General features: G+C 46.7%; 1 protein-coding gene and 1 long non-coding RNA gene across 2 annotated transcripts in view; one reads left to right on the top strand and one right to left on the bottom strand.

Annotated features, from left to right (window-relative positions):
* The window catches only part of PRRX2 (paired related homeobox 2), a 69,643-nt gene that overhangs the window by 34,732 nt on the left and 22,187 nt on the right, over window positions 1–12,724 (bottom strand). The gene's annotated exons all lie outside the window — the stretch shown is intronic.
* On the top strand, window positions 2,509–7,475 carry LOC135976533 (uncharacterized). The gene is made up of 3 exons (XR_010593734.1): window positions 2,509–2,664; window positions 4,675–4,796; window positions 6,120–7,475. It is a non-coding gene; the product is annotated as an uncharacterized LOC135976533 (long non-coding RNA).

The raw sequence follows: 12,724 nt of genomic DNA, 5'->3' as shown, positions 1-12,724 counted from the left end.
ACTTGCAGCACCTTCTGCTCAGCCAGGCCTGGGAGACGGCCATGTGTGCAGAGGAGACCAAAGATCCACTGGAGACTCCCAACTATATTTTATTTATGTTTGGTGACCTAGTTCACCTTTGAACCTGGCTTTCCAGAGAGAAAGGCATTAAGGAATGTGATAATTCTCTCCCCCACTGTACTACCAAGGTCCCAAAGCCTTGAATGTTTTATTCCCAGAATCAGTGTTCAACTTATATTTTGTTAATTTAAATAAATAGCTTTTTGCTGTACATGCTTACCAGAAACATTCCTCCTTTCTATACACATGGTATAACAGAAATCCCTGGGTCCCAAGAAAAGCCATGCAGCCAGTATTCCATATCAGTGTATATAACCTACACAAATGGAAGAGGGCTTTTTAATATCAAACTGGGATAATTGTTACAATTTCTCTTTCTTCTTCTTTTTTTTTTTTCCTCCAAAGGGAAAAATGTAAGAGGCCAAAGTACCAAACCTTGCAAGGGAAAAACCACTGACAAAGTAAACACAAGGTGACCTCCTTCCTCTGATGTGCCCCATATGAAAACATTTATCGGAGTATCAATTTTCGTTCGTGTCCATTCAGACTGTCAGAGTGCAACTGAGAGGGACCCAAAGCTCTTTGCATGTAGCCCCACAGGAAAAGGGTTGGGGGCTGGGCCTTACCTGAAATAGGCAAAGCATTTTAAAACATTTTTCACCCTTGGGACAAGTTGTCTAATGAGGGTTGAATTTAATCAACAACCTGGTTTTGATTCCCTAGGCTAGCTTTGATAACTGTGGTAGATAACTGAGGTTACATTTGCGTCCTCTCCCTTGCCAGCTCCTCCCTGAGCCAACAGTGCAATTGACATAAGCACATTTTGCAGGAGCAGAGGGTGCTTGGAGACAGATTTTCAATGGTATTTAGGAGCCTAAAGATGCAGATCGGCGCCCATCTGCATCTTACAGGAGGTGCCTTCAGCACTGTGCAGGATTGGGCCCCGAGGGTTGTAACTTCGTAAACCTGTCGAATGCAGGATTATGACCTGAGTGTGCAGAAGCTTTGTTTATGTGTACAGCCCCATTGACTTGAACTGGATTGTGTTTGTCAGGGCTATTTGTGTGAGTCAGGATTGGCGGGAATAGGCCCCAGATCTGTAAATGAGCCGCTTTTTCTAAAAACAAACAAATAAATAAAATGACAAGGGCAAAAAGCTTGTCAAAAAATGTTCACTAAATAGACCACATTTAGTGGTTATTTGCTTCATTAAAAGGACATTGTCTGGTAGGTTAATTTCAACATTTGTTTTACATTTTATAAGTCCCCTAAACCTCATATAAACGGTTCAGTGTCTTTCCATTTACATGGATACCAGTTTTTTTTTAATTAAAAAATTTTCCTGCAGTATTTACAATCCCAAAATTTGGACATGAGCTAACCCATAAAGAACCAGAAACAAAATCACTAGAAACCAAGGTGAAATTGACTATGTGAATGAAGTGCAGAAAATGCAAACAAAGAACATAAATGGCAACAAATATATTGTTAGCTGTGTTGTTCCCAAGATCTGAGAGAGACCATGTTATCTAATTCCTGTATTTTTAATAATCGGAGGTGTTATTAATAAGGCTTGTAAGGAAAGTTGGTGTACTTAACATGGTCTTAATTGCGTCTTTAAAATCAATGCTCAAGTCATTTTAAACTAATTTAGAACACATGATGCCTACATGTTGCTTATTGGCATTTAATGGACTAAGATCTATTAGGGCCCAGCCATAAATACACAACTCTACAGTTATGACCCCAAGGCTATTTTTTATTTTTTTATTGTGAGTTGTAGGTGTATTTTGGAGCTATTCTGGAGGGTACTGTCTATTTTTAAACAGAAGGAACTATAAAAAGAGAATTGGAAGATGCCTTCCTCCACCTTTTGCAGATTTAATACCAATGAAAACACCTGAAAAGCTTACAGTTGATTTGTTGAGCAATCTGGTTGCTAAATAAATGGGAAAATAGAAGCAACCCAATGCAGCGCCTTCTCTCTACCTAGATGGAGAGGCAATCATCCATTCCAAGACCCTCCCAAGTTTTTTTTTTTTTTAAAGAACTGGACAAAGATCCTTAGCTTGCAAAGAACTAAGTAGCAAAGCAGTTAAGGATCGGACTACTTCCTAGTGAACCTAGTGTGTTATAAACGATCTACCTTTACTCCCTTGGTCCCTGATTTTTTTAAATTATTGCAAGTAATTAAAACAGCCCCTCTGCCTCTCTCTGGAGCAGTTTCTTACATGTTAAACCAAGTCGTCACTTGCAAGTAAAGCACTGGTGGTTTATTTTGTTCCTTTTCTTTCTTTGGGAGGGATAAAAACGGTTTTAAGGGGACTGAGAGCCAGGTATTGAACAGTGTCTGCTGGGTTCCGCAAACAGGCTGATCACAACTGCAGTTGTTTGCACCACAAATACAAGGGTGGGGGTAAGGGAGGGACACTTCCGGAGCAGGTCTGCGGGACCAGGTGTTCCAGCTCGGGCAAGGAAAACAGGGGTCGTGGCGATTCTGCCCGCCAGGGTGATGAGGGGGGAGTGGGGTGAGGGACTAAATTCGCCCGGCTTATTGATCGCTAGTCGGGCCAAGCCGTTTGCCTCGTGCAGCGTCCCAAGCAGGTGGGTTGGTTTTGTTCTCCGGGGAGCTGCTCTCCGCACAGCGGGGTGCCTCGCCCTTGTTTTGCAGGGTGCGCGCGGCTCTGTGTGCACGGGGCAGCCCGAGTCCCGCGCGCAGCAAACCCCACGCGGCCCGCCTTGGTCCCAGGGCACCTCCCGCCCCCGTCTGCACCAGGTCACGGCGTGGCTCGCCGCGGGGCTGGCAGGAGGAGTCTCGGAGCCTGGGCGGGCGTGCGGACGCTGTGTGGCAGAGGGGGGCAGTGACCTGAGCAATGCCCGGCTGGTCTCGGGTTAGGGAAGGCAGCGCCTGCCGCAGGACCCTCTTTTGCCACGCCGTGCACGGCGCGGCAGACCGGAGAGGAGCAGGGCTGCGCGCGCAGTGCTTTGATACCCCACTAGCCAGACCGGCGGGTGCAGCCTGGCTCGCTAGGGCCATGCAATGGCTCGCATCTCGCATGCGCCCCCCTCCCCGTGCCCCCGGCAGCTCCCCGTTTGCCAGGAGGGTTGCGCGTCCTCTGGCTGCAGCCCCGCGCCATGTGCTCGCCGGAGCAATCCCCTGGCTCCCCTGCCATGTGCGCGCCAGTTTCCTTGCGTGTGAGGGCTGCAGCCTCTCGGATTCAGTGGCTGGAAGGGATGGCGCCTCTCCACATCTGGTTCAATGTGAGCGCCTGGCGCCTGGCTTAGCCACAGACTTCACTCCGAGACACACAGCCTTTAATAGACTCATGCAATTCTTCCTGATCTGTCACTGCAGCCGCAGCTGAAAAGCTGCTTTATGAGCTGCGCTCCGAAGGGGAGGGCGGGCTGGGCTTTCTGCAGGACCGGCACCAGCCTCTGCTCTCTCGGGGGGCTGGCAAAGGGCGTTATCGCCCAGGCCCCGCCGTCTCCAGGGAAATGCGAGCCCCACCCTGCGCACCAGACGGGACGAGATCGATCGCCCATGCCCAGGTCTGGGGATTGACTTCAGGGCAGGCTCCCCAGGGATCAGCAGCCCTTGGCAACGTGGGTTTTTTGCTCCAGCGGCTCAGACCCGCGTCCACACGCAAGACACTTCCCCAGAGCAGGGCGCCTCCAACAACTGATTAATTTCCTGCTGAATTAACATCTGCAGAGAGAGAGAGAGCTGCCTTTGGCTGGCACACCTCCGCCTATGTAGGACTCACTGCCCCAAATTCAGCTGTTGTGTTAAACCCCCCTCTCTGCTGCACAGCGGTACTGTAGTGTCTTAACTGGGGGGCTGCAAACTGTCAGTCTCTGCTCCCACACCATAGTGATTACTTCTGTGTTAAATGCCTGCCAGGCACTGGAGACGATGGGAGAGAGGGTGGGGGTGCATAAGGTCCTAGACAGTATAAATACCTAGATAGATTGATTATGGCTTGCCCACCCCTTGCCTTTATTGTAGCTGCAGGTTCCCCATTTAATATCTGGGCTAATCCATTGTCTCTCACAAGGCCCTGGCTTTGAGCTTCCCAGAAACATGGTAGCTCTTGGAAAAAGCCGTTCAGAGCCTGCCTTTGCAACTCTCTCTCCTCTGGAGTGAGAGGGGTGTGAATCGAAGAGGTCCCTGCCTCCTCCTCCTTGCCCTGGCCTTTCTCTGAGGAATGGGCAAGACTCTGAAATTCAGCTCATTTAATGTTTGGGAGGGTTCAGTTGGGGCTCAGCCCATTGCAAAGCTAAAAGGGCCAGCTGCAAAATCTGGATTTGAACTCCACAAAGTTTGGAGAGAAAAGAGTCTGTGGGAGCCGAATCCAGGGGTTTGGGCTGGGTGCTTCTTTCATTGCTATAATGTTCAGCCACCAGGTGAACCTAAGGCCCAGCATCCCAACTTCTCTAGGGGGCCACAGGAGTACCTGTAGTAATTTACTAAAGTTTGAAGATCAAAATCTGCAAAACTATTTCTCTAAAGAAGTCCCAGACTATTAACAATAATATAAAGTAAGACTTCAAAGGTGCAAATATGCTTGTAAGAGAGCGATATATTTAATATTTATATATTCACTTCCTTCACAGACTTGCCCAGTACAGCGTTCAGGATTTGGTGTTTGATGATACCTAGATGAGTATCAGGGACGTGTTTTGTGAATGTCTGTGATACTACAAGGGAAACAAGGAATCCTGAGTTAATATCTTAGGTAAGTGAAAGCAGAACTGATTTTCCCCTCCCCCAAAGTTTAAAATACATTTATTTTCTAGAAATGTATTCTTTCCTGAAGGTAATGTGTAGAGCGTTAGTGCCAATAAAAACATCATGAACATTATATCTAGGGTCCTAGTAGTTAGGGATGGAAAAGATGTATTGGATTCTCAAGTCCACTACTACAAGGACTGGAGATGAAAAAAGGGACATGCCAGTCATATTACACTTGTAACAAGTAAGGAAGAAGGGGCTTCTGGGAAAGGACATTTCCCCTTGTTGTTCACTTATAAGACGAACATAAAATCTGAAGAGCTGCTGAAGCTGTTGAAGTGCCCCTGAAAGATATCACTTTTCACTTTGCTGCATCATAGTAAGTGTGTGGTGTACCTTGGATTATGTAAACAATTAGACATGTATGCCATTCCAAAGCTCCACAGAACTTATTTCCATGTGTCCCATCCTTTTCTTACACCCCAGTATCTTCCAATGCTCTAGGAATATATTTCCCCCTATTTTTTTCCTCTTAAAGAAATCAAGCTCTCAGAAGTCACAACACTCCTCTTATAGGCTAGGACTTAAGGCCTCACTCTCTGGGTCTGAATGCTGGATATAAACCTCAGGTCTCTACTTAAGATAGTGCCCCTGGAAGGTCTTATGAGCTAAGTGACTTTATACTTGTTATAGTGGTTAAGCGTTGACTGGAGTAAGGAAACTGGCAAAGAACTAGTCATAACACCCATAACAGGAGAAGGGGGATGAAGAACTAAGAGGTAGAGTTCACCTCCTGGCTCCTCCTTTCTGAGGTCTGCCCCATAATTGTTGATTTGGTGGCAAATGTGTTGCATGACGGCGGGTTAGGGGATTGTACTGTGTAAAGTTTGAAAAGACAATCTGTTGCCTCCGTTAGGGAGTGAAAGAACTGAATTTTTCATATGAAAAGGCACTGTGATCAGTGAACATTAAAAGCCACTGTATAATCAGACTTCTTATCTAGCAGAGCCTTATTTTGCATAATAAATTACAGCCAGCCAACACAAGTCCCCTACCACACGTCAGATGCACTGAACTGGGGATTCTGTTACTCATATGGTTTCTTCAAAAGTTTAGGACCAAGATTTTTAAAAGTAACTAGTGATTTTTTGGGGCCCCAATTTATGACATGTTAAAATGTCCTGGTTTTTAAATAGCGGGTGCTTGGCTCCTTTTGATGATCAGGACCCTTTAAGGTGTCCAATTTGTCCCTCCAAACTCACTAATCACTTTTGGAAAACTAGGGCTACACTTCCTCTAAACCAAAACTTTCGATTTCTCGCTCTAGGAATAATGCTATAAATTGTCCTACTGAGACCAACTGATTTTCATACAAAGTAAGTCTCTAGCATAAACCGTTTCTTGTCAGTTTCCTCTGGAACCCCTTCCATTCTACTCATTTAAAAAAATCTCTTGTTATAACTAAGGCTACTGATAAATTATCCCCTTGTCTTGGCTTTGTAATTTATCTCCATTTCCCCCACACCTCCTTTCCATACTGCAGCCAGGAACAATATCAGTCTCCAAAACAGAAACTTGGGTCTAAAGAACAGCAAAACCACAATCACTAAGCTGCAGAATGGACCAGATTAGCCAGAGGGAAACTTGAAAGGAAGCAAACATTAGTTCATTGGTGTTCGGAGCTAAGATGTCTATATAGGGGAGGGAGTAAGAGGAAGTGCGTTCTCTTTCCCCCTGCCCATTCAACATAACTGATCACCTCTCTGTAGGATGCACAGCCTATCCTATTGCCCATCCCAAAGACAAACTGTTCACCATTTGCTCCTCTTCCACTGTAGACTTTAAGTATTTGGGATGCCTTTAGCCTCTATTTCTGTCCTGCCCTAAATGATGCAGTTCCATGCCTTATTTCTCCTTCCTGGTTAACTTGTTCCATCTGTGGGCTGTGTTATTGGAGTTTATGCTGCAGGCTGTTAAACTCCACAGGGGAGGGGGAGTGCTGGCCCTTGTAAGTCCAAACATTGCCTGTGTAAACCAGTCTGGGGGCTTAACCACAGGAAGTTAACTAAACCCAGTTCCACTTCAAACCTAGCCCTTTCAACTCAATTATTTACAGCTTTCAAGGCTGGTGAAGGACTACTACAGTACACCAAGTTTAAGGATGCATTGTAGTGTGTAGATGGTATAAAGGCATAAAATACTGGCTGGAGTTCAGAACTATAATGGGAAAACATTGCCTGGGGAGGGTTTTAATCACTGCCCCTAGGAAACCATTATGTCAATGCAGTTGGCAATAGTATTTCGTGCTTCAATACAATGGGCCAGATTCTGATTAAGCGTGACCCAGGAATAACGCCCCTGAAGTCAGTGCTGTTACTCTGGGTTTGCACTGGTGTAACTGCCCTTGCTCTGCTAATGTATCTCAGTCCTGATACGCAGCTATTCTATTCTTAAGAGATTGTCGACCATGTAAAATTATGGAGATCTGGGGATGTCAAATCTGAACCACTGAGTACTAGATTCAGATCATCCGATTCCATGTACTTGTGACCTCAACTCCCAGTCTAGTCAGTCTCTAGGAGATAAATGTTTGGATTTAATCAGCTGCCAATTAAATCCTCTAATATTTGTTGTTAAAACTTTGGAGGACCTGGCTTCAGTTTCATTTGCCAGACATTCGTCTTCGCAGGCAATGCCAGCTCTTCATAGCTGGTAGCAATTTATGTAAAGCTGTTAACTAAAGCTTGTTTTATATATAATAATTATTATTTATAGAGTGCTTATCTACCAAAGTCTAAATGCTTGACAAAAAATAGAGTAAAGGATTACAAAATAAATACAAATAGAACCGATTTACAGCTAGATGATCAATTAATATATAATGTACAATTCATATTTATGTACATGTATTTATCCACACCTGTGGAATATGCACACTCTAAAGGTATACATGCAGGTGGGGGACACTCCAAGATCAAATTACATGTACATTGTCTACACAGAAATGTGTGTGAATAGGCCTAGCTCCAAATACACACACGGAGGTCTGTGATACTCCAGTACAGAAGCTATAAAAGGAGTCTTTCTACTAAGCGCTCTGTGAAAAGGCGAAGGTATTGAAGAAAAGTTGTACAGGGTCCAGACTTTCCTTCTGAAGTTTAGGGCTAGGATTAGGTGGTGAAATCCAGTTGATCATATTTTTAGGGCACTAAGTGAGGGCTGGAGGACCCTTCCCTTACACACAGCCCCCTCCAGACCGCTTTAGCACTGATGGAATAACACAACTCGTGTCAATATCACTCCGGGCGGGGAAGATTTCGAACCATGATTCAATCATTTCAACAACTGGCGTTCTCGAGGCACACGCCGCGTCTCCCTGAAAACGCTGAGTCGGTGCAATGCGCCCCTCTGGGCTGCCGAGGGTTTAAATTTCACATTTTCCCCGTGAATCAGACCCGCTCCCCACACGAACAGCGCCGGGGAAGATCGACGTGATCCGATCCACTGAGCCGCTCGCATTTCCTTCTGGGTCCCGTTTTAGCGAGACACCGCGAGGTTTGGGGGGAGGGAGCGGTGATTGACCCAACCCTCACCCCCCGAAAAGTGACTTAAAATTAAAATGTAAGTGGCGAGTCGCTCTGTAGGAATCCTGTCCCCTGGGCTCGGCCTGTCACTCCGGTCTCAGTCCCGTTCACACTGCGGTGGGATGGAGAAGGGAAGGGGGGGGGAGAAAACGCCTCTGTGGGGGCGATGGAAACGTGCCGCTAATTATCACTAATGAAGGGCGGGCTGCTTGGCCCTTAAGGGCGGGGCTGGCTGGGGGAGCCTTTGCACCACTAGGGCCCCGGGTCCGCTGGCGGGGGAGCCGGGTGCCCCAGAGCCCTGCTCCGGGGATGCTGCAAAGCCCGGGGGGAAGGACAGAGGCGAGACGCGGCTCGGCCCGCAGATGAGGAGCCCGGACCACTGACCTACGTTCACCTGCCCGGCGAGAACCAGGGGCTGCCCCGGGGCGGTAGGAGATCAGCGGGGTCTGCCCAGGAGACGCCTTCCTGGACGCTTTTCTCCTCCGCTCTTGGGTCCTGGGAGATCGGCGGGGATGGGGGGGGAGAGGGTCTTTCCTCCCCGGGGCTGCCTCGACCCCTCCCGCCAACACACGTGCAGCCCCTCTAAGTCGGCCCATCCCTTGCCCCCGATCCCAGCGGGAGGGGTTGGCAAAATCATTCCTGCGCTGGGGGCCGTGGGAGCTCAAGCCCGGGCTGTGTGCGGGGCCACATACAGAAAGCAAAAGGGGGGGGGGGGGGGTGATGCTTCATGAGGGAAAAAATATTTATCTGCGGGGCAAACACCACGAAATCTGAGCAGTAAAAGGACAAGGCTGAACTCGCTGGGGTCTCTTTAGAGCAAAGGGGCGATTTACTATATGCCCTGAAAGATTTCATTGCAAGAAATAACCTGGTAACAGAGACCGAGATTTGCTAAGAGAACTTTTTTTTCACTATAGCAAGAATGAATTTGTCTCTAGGAAGAGTTGGGGGGGGGGGTTAGGGGTGAGAGAGAGAAATCAGTCTCCACAAAAATGTCCAATTAAAATAGCTTCCTGCCTGATGGACTGGATGGGGGGGGGGAAACCAACCCCTTTGGTCCTGTTTTCTTTTTGACACTAACCCCTCCCTTTCCCCCCCCCCCTTCACAAGCTTGGGTTTTCCAGCAAATTTTCGTTTGGCTCATTTAAACAAACAAAAAACCTTGGATCTGTTTTTAGCGTAAAATAAATAGAACCAATTACTGTAGGAAAATGATTGTTTAACGTCCCCCCACCATCACCCCACCGCTCTTGATTTAAGCCCTTTGGAATAGCCCGCCCTCAAAACATTAATGGGGAGTTTATTTCGAAAGCATCAAGGATGCTGATTCTGGTGCCCAGTCCTATTCGTGGGCCCCTTCGCTGATAAACCAGGCCATACACTGCAAAACACCTGACCCCATTCCTCTTTCCAACATGATTACATTAAGGGGCACAACAAGAACAGAGCAGCGTGTGTGTCTGTTCCTGCCCAGCGATTAGAGTGGGTGCCACACAGCTCATATGTCTGAGAATCAAACTCTCTAAATACCACTAGGGCAGCAAACTCCCTTTCAGCTCCACATACATATAAGATACACAGGTCCAGCTAGATTTTACTTACAAGCCACATCTGCACTAATAAGGCTGAACAGTAGGGTGGGTTATATTTATTTATTTATTTGTTATTGGAGCCAGATCTGCTTAGGTTGAAAACATTTTGGTTCTGGAATTCTATAGAGTGGGAATTTATTAAGACTCAAGTGGAAAGAAATGATTCCCTTTATGTTGTGTCTTGTATTATTGTGTGTGTGTGTGTGTGTGTGTGTGTGTGTTTTGTTAAACATCTCCCTTCCCAATCATTGTCCCTGGTAAAAACCAAACATTTCCATCAGCCTGGGTATTTGTGTGTTTCTAGATACACAAACGCTGTCCCACCTCTGCTGCATACTGGTGAGGGTGAAAGCCGAGACTTTGACACACAAATACACAGCTGAGGTTGTGAGTTTTGTATATAAGTTTATATTTAGCCTGTCTGCAAAATAACAGCAACAACCAATCTGGCTCCCAAAGCAGCCGCGTAGATGTGAGACCTTGAATGACGCAAATAAGAGAAAATATGGTGGGAGAGAAGCAGGAATTTCTAGCCGCCATGCAGTAGAGGAAAAAAAACGTGGAAACATTTTTTCTCGTTTATTTTTCCCAGAACAAAACTTGCTCTCTTCCCTACAGAACCTTGGAAACTAGGAAGCCAATGAGCCAGAGGAATTAATATTTCTTGCTTCCTTCTCCTCCTTCCATTTGTCTGTTTATAAAGCACTTTTTCTTTTCTCCATGGCAATGCAATTGACAACTAAAATACGATCAATGCGTGATCATAGCTTTAATCCGCTGGAAATCTGTTTTCTATCAGCCCCCTCTGTGTGTTTTACAGTCACATTACAGCAAGAGAGAAAGAGAGAGATCCGGTCCCATATTGACCCCAGCTTCAGACCTTCTGAATATGGCCTAATGCAAAGAGTATTGACGTCAGTGGAAATCTTTCCATTGACTTCAGTAGGCTTTGGATCGGGCCCCAGTTGAGCAAAGTTTGCAGCACACTCTCCTACCAAGAAACCCCCTGATCGTGCCTTATGGTTTTGTTCTTATAGGCCAGGCTCTGTTTTCCCTGGCTCCTGGGTTCAGTGCCATTTCCCCTCTCCTCCGCTTGCAGGAGGTTTGCCGAGAATCAAAGGTCTGGTTTTCAAGCAGCGGAGGGTCTGCATGGTTTCTACAGCCAGAGGAGGGAAGAGGAGTATTCTCCCAGTGGTGCAAAATGAATATGTCCAGGGGAGGGGAAGGCAAGGAACCTCCCCTGGACAACGGGATGCTGAATGTCAATGGTGTGACTAGGAGAGAGCCCACCAAATGCGTAGGGAGGAAGGTAGAACTGCCCCACTTGGCACTGGGCTTTTTAAAAACAGTTTTCTGACTTTATCCACCTCCTCTAGGAACATCCCATGTCTAGCTTGTGGCCGCCGGCCATTTCATAACGTTTTGTATGATCATTGCACCATCATCCAAGGGGCTCAGTGTGGGATAGTAGAGGCTGAGATTAAGGGCCCAATCCAAAGGCCACTGAAGCCAGTGGGAGTTTTCCCAGGGACTTTGATAACTTTTAGATCAGGCCACAACAGGCCTAGTCTACACGCAGAGTTGCACCAGTTTAACTAAAGGCCTGATTTAAAATTCAATTAAACCAGTGCAACTTTGCTGATGGGACACTCTTAAATGGATTTAAACCTGGCTTATATTGGTTTAGCTTGCACCAGGAAATTTCCAGGCACAAAGTAAACCAATGTACCCCGTTTTAAGCTGAACTAAGTATGTCCACACAGAGGGTTGCACCAGTTTAATTAAATATTTTTAAAACCGATTTAAGTTAAAGGGATGCAACTTTGCATAGAGAAATCCTAAGCGAATTGCCCCAGTTAGTGAGAAAAGAACCTTCCCTCCCCAGGCTCCCAGCCCTCTGTTCTAACCAGTAGACCACACTGTCTCATCCAGTGGTTTATGTCACTGCTGGTTTAGAACATCCTGGACTCCTTGGAACTGTGAACTGGGTCCCTGCAGGGCTGGCTCAGCTAAGTATGCAGCGAACTGCGTCAGGGTCTTTTGGATGAGACATAGAACATGTAGGACTTGTCTGCTCTGCTTGCCTTAATATTTGCTCAAGGAGAGCTCCATCTCTCTGCAGAGGTGTTATGTGCGATGGGTACCCATGCAAAGCAGCTCCCCCCTCCCTTTGAGTTTAAAATGTCTAGCATTTAATGACATTGCTTTTCATTGTTCCATAATGTGGATCGGGCCCACTTGGTATATAAAGAAAGAATGCTATGAATTCAGTGGAGTTGCATTGGTCTGTAAGCAAGGGCAGAAATGGCCTCCTCTGGCTCCGGGAACATATGCTGGAAAGGTTGTTGTACATCTTCACGCTGCTTTTTACAATATTGATTTGGGGCTCTCTGCTCCCCCAGTGAGGCACAGCGTGGATGGGAGGATAGAGAGTACGCAAGGGATGTGGCTGTATCATGCTTGTGGGGGGAAGTTACACTTCCTGGGGTGATGCCCACCCAAGTCTCAGAAACAATTCTATGCAGCTGAACCTTGGGGTGGGAATAATGCAGTGTGGAACGCTCTGGGGGAAGGGAGAGGAGGCTTTCCCTATAATCTTTTGACTCGGATGGAGTTGGATTTTTATCTGCTGCTGAAAATTAGCTCACAGACACCACGACTTGTCAGGTTCCCTGATCCATTCTCAGATGTCACCAGCCTTCACTAAGTACAAACAAATGGGGAAAGGTTTTGGGAGGGAGGAGGTACCAAGAGGC

This window comes from Chrysemys picta, chromosome 18 (assembly GCF_011386835.1).
Source record: "Chrysemys picta bellii isolate R12L10 chromosome 18, ASM1138683v2, whole genome shotgun sequence".
NCBI lineage: Eukaryota > Metazoa > Chordata > Testudines > Emydidae > Chrysemys > Chrysemys picta.
The sequence above is the reverse complement of the archived record's forward strand: the minus strand, read 5'-3'. Positions and strand labels throughout refer to the sequence as shown.